Below are 6,981 nucleotides of genomic sequence, written 5' to 3'. Positions count from 1 at the left end.
AAGAAGAGAAAGAAGAGAAGAGAAGAAGAGAAAGAAAAAGAAGGAGAGAAGGAGAGAAGGAAAGAGAGAGAGAGAAAGAAAGAGAGGGAGAGAGAGAGGGAGGGAGGGAAGAGAGGGAGGAATGGAGGAAGGAAGGAAGGAAGGAAGGAAGGAAGGAAGGAAGGAAGGAAGGAAGGAAGGAAGGAAGATAGATCTAAACAACAAAATGAAAATAGATCTCCCCCCACACAAAAAAAAACCACAGAACCTCAGGAACAATAAGAAAATACTGTTTATATCATCAGAGTTCCAGAAGGAGAAAAGAAAGAGTGCTGAAAAAGCATTACAAGCAAGTCATGGCTGAAAACTTCCCAAATTTAGTGAAAAACATAAATATACAGATTCAGAAAACTGCTGAAACTTCAAATGGGATAAATCTAAAGGAATCCATGCCAAAACACATCATGATTAAACTTCTGAAGAATAAAGACTTTAAAAATATATACATTAAAAGCAACCTGAGAGCCTTACCTATAGGGGAACACCAATTTGAATGACAGCAGATTTCTCATCTGAAACTATGGAGGCCAAAAGGAAGTGGCACACATTTTTCAAGAGTTGAAAGAAAAGAACTCTCAACCACACATTCTATTTTAGGCAAAATTATCCTTGAGTAATGAAACGGAAATAAAGACATTCTCAGATGAAATAAAAATGCATGTAAGTCTAACTAAGACATGCCCCTCTTGTAACCCCTCTGTGATTTCTTGTAGGTTCTCAAATGGTGGGATGTGAGTGTAGCTTATATTTTTAAAAAGATAGATTCCCAAGCCTCACTCTCAGAGACTCTGCTTTCTAGTTCTGAAGGGATCCAGGAATCACCCTTTCATCAAGCTTTCCCCTACCCCACCTCTCCTAAGTGACTTTTGCATGACTGGTGGACAGGCCAGGAGTGAAGACACCCTAATCTGAAGTCTGATATCTGTGTTTCTTCTGTCAGAGTCCTCAGCCCACAGGCCTAGCCCCTCCATCTCTCCAGCTACATTCATTCCCTTCCCTGGCCTTGCACCACATGTTTGAACCACTCTCAACTTCTCCCAGGATCCTCAATGTTTTGGCCTCCCTCTTGCCTTGGGACCTTTGCAAATACTCTTTCCTCTTCCTATAAACTTCCCCAAGACTACTCACCTAAACTTCAATTGCTCCCTCTAGCTAACATCTAGTCTAGACACCAGCTTAGATTAGATGTCCCTTCCTCCAGGAAGTCTTCCTGGAATCCCCAAATGTGGGTGAGGCACCCTCCTCATGTGATCACTCTGTATCAGAGGATCAGTCTGTTTACTTATATGCGTCTACTCTGAAAATGAGTTTGGTGAGTGTCTGGCTATCTTGTTACCCCTATTTTCCCAGCACATAGCACGTGGCATACAGGGAAGGTTCAGAAAACATTCAGGGAGTGAGGGAAGGATGAATGAATGAATGAATGAATGACAACACTTCAAGAGAGGTATCATTATCTCATTTGCTGGCATGTTAATTCAGACTGTGTAGGGATCTAAAATCATTTCTGGCCGGGCACAATGGCTCACACCTGTAATCCCAGCATTTTGGGAAGCTGAGGCAAGAGGATTGCTTAAGCTCAGGAATTCAAGGCCAGCCTGAACAACGTGGCAAAATCCCGTCACTACAAAAAATACAAAAATTAGCCAGGCATGGTGTGTGCACCTGTAGTCCCAGCTACTCGGGAGGCTGAGGTGGGAGGGTCACTTGAGCCAGGGAGGTTGAGGCTGCAGTGAGCTTGTTCATGTCACTGCACTACAGTCTGGGTGACAAAGAGAGACTCTGTCTCAAAAAATAAAATAAATTGATTTCTACTAAGTCCCAAGCAAGTGGTAGAGGCTGGATTCAAATCCAGGTTCCTTCAACCCACAGTTTTCCCTATAATACCACAGAGATTCCCAAGACGTGAATCACTCAGTGGAACTGTGTCTTCCTGTTTCTTATTCCCCATTCCCTCTGCCACTTTTAGGTCCCTATCCTAAAGGACAAGTTCAGTGAAAACAAGGCAACTTTCCTGATACCCAGCTATAATGCCAAAATCCAAGGCTTTGGAGTCAGGCAAACCTGAATTCAAAACCTTCTCTCTCACCAGCTGTGTGAACCTGGACAGATGCCCTCACCACTCTAAGCCTCTATCTTAATATTCCAGGTGGGATAGCCCACATAAAGTGATGATCGCAGGGCCTGGCCCACAGAAAGCCCTCAATAAATGTTCATCCCCACCATCCCTTCCTCCCTCTGGGTGAGGGCAGGCTGGTGAGGCTTGGAAAAAAGACAAAGTTTGGTTTCCAGGCTCCAAGCCTCTTCTTTCCCCAGATCTATGGCATTCCCTCCCTGCATCTTTTCACTCCCTTTCTCTCCCCTCCCGCCAACTCCAGCCACTGTCAGGACCTGAGAGCCTAACTTGCTCTGTGAGCCTTGAGCTGCTCATGTAGAGTTCAATGTGTTACCTCCACCTGGAGCATCCACATGGTAACAGAAAATTCAGCTCTAAGCCAAAGGTATGAAGTTCTAACTGTGGAAATACAACCAGAGCAGGGGGCTTTTACCCAGTGGGGGAAGGTGGTAAGTCCCTTGTGGAGGCTGTGGAGGCTGCCGCCACCCCAGGGCTTTCCTAGAGCTGCCCCTCAGCTTACCTAGGCTTCCCCAGCCCAGGCCAGTGTTATGGGCTTTGTGAGGTCACCATGACCCAGAAGTCCCTCAGCCAATGAGACCCCTGCTGCCACCTATACAGTTGGGAGAAGGGATGGGGTCCTTTCAAAGAACAACCTGCCCTGAGACCCTCTTCAGCCTCCCAGAAAGTACTTCACTGCTAATAAACACTGAGTTTCTCATCCAGAATTCAAGTCTTCCCATAAAAGCCCCTTGCCCTATGACCTTGGACCTCTGTTTATTTCAGGGTGACAAGGGCTTTGAAATCAGGTGGCCTGTGACGAGGCAACTGAGACCCATAGTGAGAAAATATTGGCCCAAGGTCAGGAGCTGGGATGCCTGCCTGTCCTTGTGCACCCAAATCCTTGATCTTTTTCCTACCCCACCCTGGCTCCTGTTCCAGGTGCCGATAAGAGTGTGTGGAGCAGGGCAGGAATGAGGGCAGGGCGGGCCGGGGCATAGCAGTGCCACCTAGATCTTTTGATAAGAAAAGCAGGACTCTACGGCTATCTTTCTAAAGAAAATCTTTTTAATGATAAGCAATAGCTCAGCTAATTTACTAATAGAAACTTCACTGGGCACCATTTACAAAATGATAACGGAGTCTTCCTGTCTTCCTGTTCCCCCAGGTCAGGATGTCCTTAGATACACTGCATAACCTGTTCTCAGACAAGCTACCTAGAAGTCAGCTTCATCAGACTCACTCCCCACACTTGACTGCGACTTCTCATTAGCGAGCAGCTGATGGGCTCTCCTGAATTCCCTCCAGTCCACCTCGGATCTCACCTTTTCTGCTCTTCTCCTCTGCTGTCCACATCTGAACAGGAGGATCCCTGTACCCCCAGTTTCCTTCTGCTGCTTCAGAGGCCTTGTGTCACTGAGGATTCCTCCTCCACTTGCTCCTTCCCCAGCAAAAATCCTTCCTTTGGCTGGGTGCAGTGGCTCATGCCTATAATTTCAGCAATTTGGGAGGCTGAGGCAGGAGGATCACCCAAGCCCAGGAGCTCAAGACCAGCATGGGCAACATAGTGAGACTTCATCTCTAGTAAAAATAAAATTTTTTAAAAAATCAACCAGGTATGGTGGCATGCGCCTGTAGTCCCAGCTACTTAGCAGGGTGAGGTGGGGGAAATCACCAGCGCCTGAGAGATCGAGGCTACTGTGAGTCATGATGGTGCCACTGCACTACAGCCTGGGCAACAGAGCAAAACCCTATTTAAAAAAAAAAAAAAAAATTCTTCCCTCAAACTTGCTTCTTCCTCCAGCGTCCCCTCCCTCGCTCTTTAGCTCCAGTGACAAGCCTCTCCCAAGGATCGTTTTTGACTCCTCCCTCTTCTTCCCTGGCCTCCTGCATGTAAACTCCCAAGTCCTTCCAATATATTTTTTTTTTTTTGAGATGGAGTCTCGCTCTGTGTTGCCCAGGCTGGAGTACAATGGCGCCATCTTGGCTCACTGCAAGCTCCGCCTCCCGGGTTCATGCCATTCTCCTGCCTCAGCCTCCCGAGTAGCTGGGACTACAGGAGCCCACCACCACGCCCGGCTAATTTTTTTGTACTTTTTTAGTAGAGACGGGGTTTCACTGTGTTAGCTAAGATGGTCTTGATCTCCTGGCTTCTTGATCCGCCCGCCTCGGCCTCCCAAAGTGCTGGGATTACAGGCGTAAGCCACTGCGCCCAGCCAGTCCTTCCCATTTTACCTCCAAATCCGCTCTTGGCCTCCAACCTCACACCCTCCATCCTAGCTCAGGTCTTCGTCATTGAAAGCCCAGATTCTGGCCAGTCCTGTAAATAATGTCCCATGGGGCAGGTGTTCCCCTCTCCCAGCCACCTACATTAGGCAGAGAGGCAGCTTCCCTGACAACTCATTTCCCCTCTTAACACCTTCAGTGTCCTCCACTGCTGCCAGGGTCACGTCCAGCTCCTTAGTCTGGCATTGAGGCCCCTTCACAGTCTGCCCTGCCTGCCTGTCCCTCTTGTCTCTGTTCCCTTTTGATTTTTAGGTTTGTACTGAAGCAAAAAATTGCATATGTCATGTCTATTTTCATGAATTTTCACCGAGTGAGCACACCCATGAAACCAGCACCCAGATCCAGAAATAGAACGTTACCAGGACCCCAGAAATCCTCCTCGTGTCCCCCTTCCAATCGCTATCCTCCTCCTCGTCAGGGGAACCTCTATCCTGACTTTTAATATGGTTTGCCTGTTTTCATACTTCATATAAATGGAATTATACGCAAACTATTTTCTTCTGACTTCCTTGGTTCAATATTATGTTTGTGAGATTTTAAATGTATTTTGCACCCTGTAGCTATTTCTTCTTTCCTTGTAACTGTCGGTTTCCCTTTAGGTTCTCCCTGTTTTTCTCTTTCCAGAGTCTTCAGGAGGATTTTTGTTTGCTTGCTTGTTTGTTTTGCTCAGAGCTCATAATTTTTACCAGTATGAAAATTGATCTGTTAGGAGCTACTCTGCCATTATTACAAGCAGAACGTCTCCTTTTTCGTTTTGTTTTTCTCTTTTCTCACTTTGTTTTGGATTATTAAATTTGCCTTTCTTCTCCTACTCCTTTCTTTCCTTTTCCATTTGTTTGGAAGTTACATATTACATGTCTATTCTTTTTTATTTCTCTTTTGAGACAGGGTCTCACTCTGTCGCCCAGGTTGGAGTGCAGCCTCAACTCCACCTCCTCCCACCTCAGCCTCCCAAGTAGCTGGGATTATAGGTGCACACCATCATGTCTGGCTAATTTTTAAAAATTTTTTTGTAGAGACAAGGTTTCACCATGTCACCCAGGCTGCTCTCAAACTCTTGAGCCCAAGCAATTCTCCCGCCTCAGCCTCCCAAAGTGCTAAAATTACAAGCATGCACCACTGCATCTGGCCTGTATACATCTATTCTTAACATCCAAACTTTAGTTAGCAAAGTCCAAAATTAATTAATACTGCTACTCTCCTTCAAGAAACAAATAAAAAATGGGCAGAGCACAGCGGTTCACACCTGTAATCCCAGCACTTTGGGAGATCCAAGGCAGGAGGATCGCTTACCTCCAAAAACAAAAGAAAAACACAGGGACCGGCCAGGCACCGTGGCTCACGCCTGTAATCCCAGCACTTTAGCAGGCCAAGGTGGTCAGATCACTTGAAGTCAGGAGTTTGAGACCAGCCTGGCCAACATGGTGAAACCCTATCTTTACTAGCTAGGCCTGGTGGCACACACCTATAATCCCAGCTACTTAGGAGGCTGAGACACAAGAATCGCTTGAACCCGGGAAGCCGAGGTTGCAGTGAGCCAAGATTGCATCACTGCAGCCCACTCCAGCCTGGGCAACAGAGCAAGGCTATCTCAAAAAAAAGAGTTTCTTAGTAGTAAACTCCTTTAGTTTTGTTTGCCAAAAAATTATAATTCTCATTCTCGAAACATTTTTACTGTATGTAGCAGCCTAGAGTGGTATCTTATTTTAGTACATCAAAGCTAATGTTCCACTGCCTTCTGGCTTCTGTGGATTCTGTCGAGAAGTTAGTCTGCCACCTTTTTGGTGATCAATCTATTCGTGCCCAGCCCGAATCTATTTTTTCTGGCCGCTTCTAAGATCTTTTACTTTGGGCCAGATGCAGCAGCTCATGCCTATAATCCTAGCACTTTAGGATGCCATGGTGGGAGGATAGCTTGAAGCCAGGAGTTCAAGACCAGCCTGGGCAGCATGGAGAGACCCCGATTCTGTTTTAATTTTTTTAATTTTAATAAAAAATAAGTAAGATCTTTTACTTTGGTGTTCTACAATCATATTATGCCACATATAAGTATGGACTTTTTTTGTATTTTTCCTATTTGGAATATTTATTATTGATCAGAAATTTTGAAAAATTTTCTAGAAATTTCCTTTTTCTCATTCTTTCTCTGCCCTGTGTAACTCTGATGAGTTACACACTAAGCCTTCTGTCTTTTTTTTTTTTTTTAAGGTAGAGTCTCGCTCTCTCACCCAGGCTGGAATGCAGTGGCACGATCTCTGCTCACTGCAACCTCTGCCTCCTGGGTTCAACCAATTCTCCTGCCTCAGCCTCCCAAGTGGCTGTGATTACAGGCACCTATCACCATACCTGGCTAAATTTTGTATTTTTAGTAGAGAGAGATGGAGTTTCGCCATGTTGGCCAGACTGGTCTCAAACTCCTGACCTCAGGTGATCTGCCCGCCTTGGCCTCCCAAAGTGCTAGGATTACAGGCGTGAGCCACCACACCTGGCATAAAGCTGTTTGTTTGTTTGTTTTGAGACAGAGTCTCACTCTATTGCCCAGG

General features: G+C 46.0%; 1 protein-coding gene across 2 annotated transcripts in view; it reads right to left on the bottom strand.

Moving 5' to 3' along the window:
• The window catches only part of MROH7 (maestro heat-like repeat family member 7), a 75,928-nt gene extending 73,216 nt beyond the window's left edge, over window positions 1-2,712 (bottom strand). For both annotated transcript variants that reach the window (XM_011926348.1, XM_011926349.1), the window contains exon 1: window positions 2,490-2,712. The gene's annotated coding sequence lies outside the window, so the exon portion shown is untranslated. The remainder of the gene's footprint in view (window positions 1-2,489) is intronic.
• Between the last annotated feature and the right edge of the window lie 4,269 nt (window positions 2,713-6,981).

The sequence above is a fragment of the Colobus angolensis genome, unplaced genomic scaffold (genome assembly GCF_000951035.1).
Source record: "Colobus angolensis palliatus isolate OR3802 unplaced genomic scaffold, Cang.pa_1.0 Scaffold68, whole genome shotgun sequence".
In the NCBI taxonomy this organism is placed as follows: Eukaryota; Metazoa; Chordata; class Mammalia; order Primates; family Cercopithecidae; genus Colobus; species Colobus angolensis.
The sequence above is the reverse complement of the archived record's forward strand: the minus strand, read 5'-3'. Positions and strand labels throughout refer to the sequence as shown.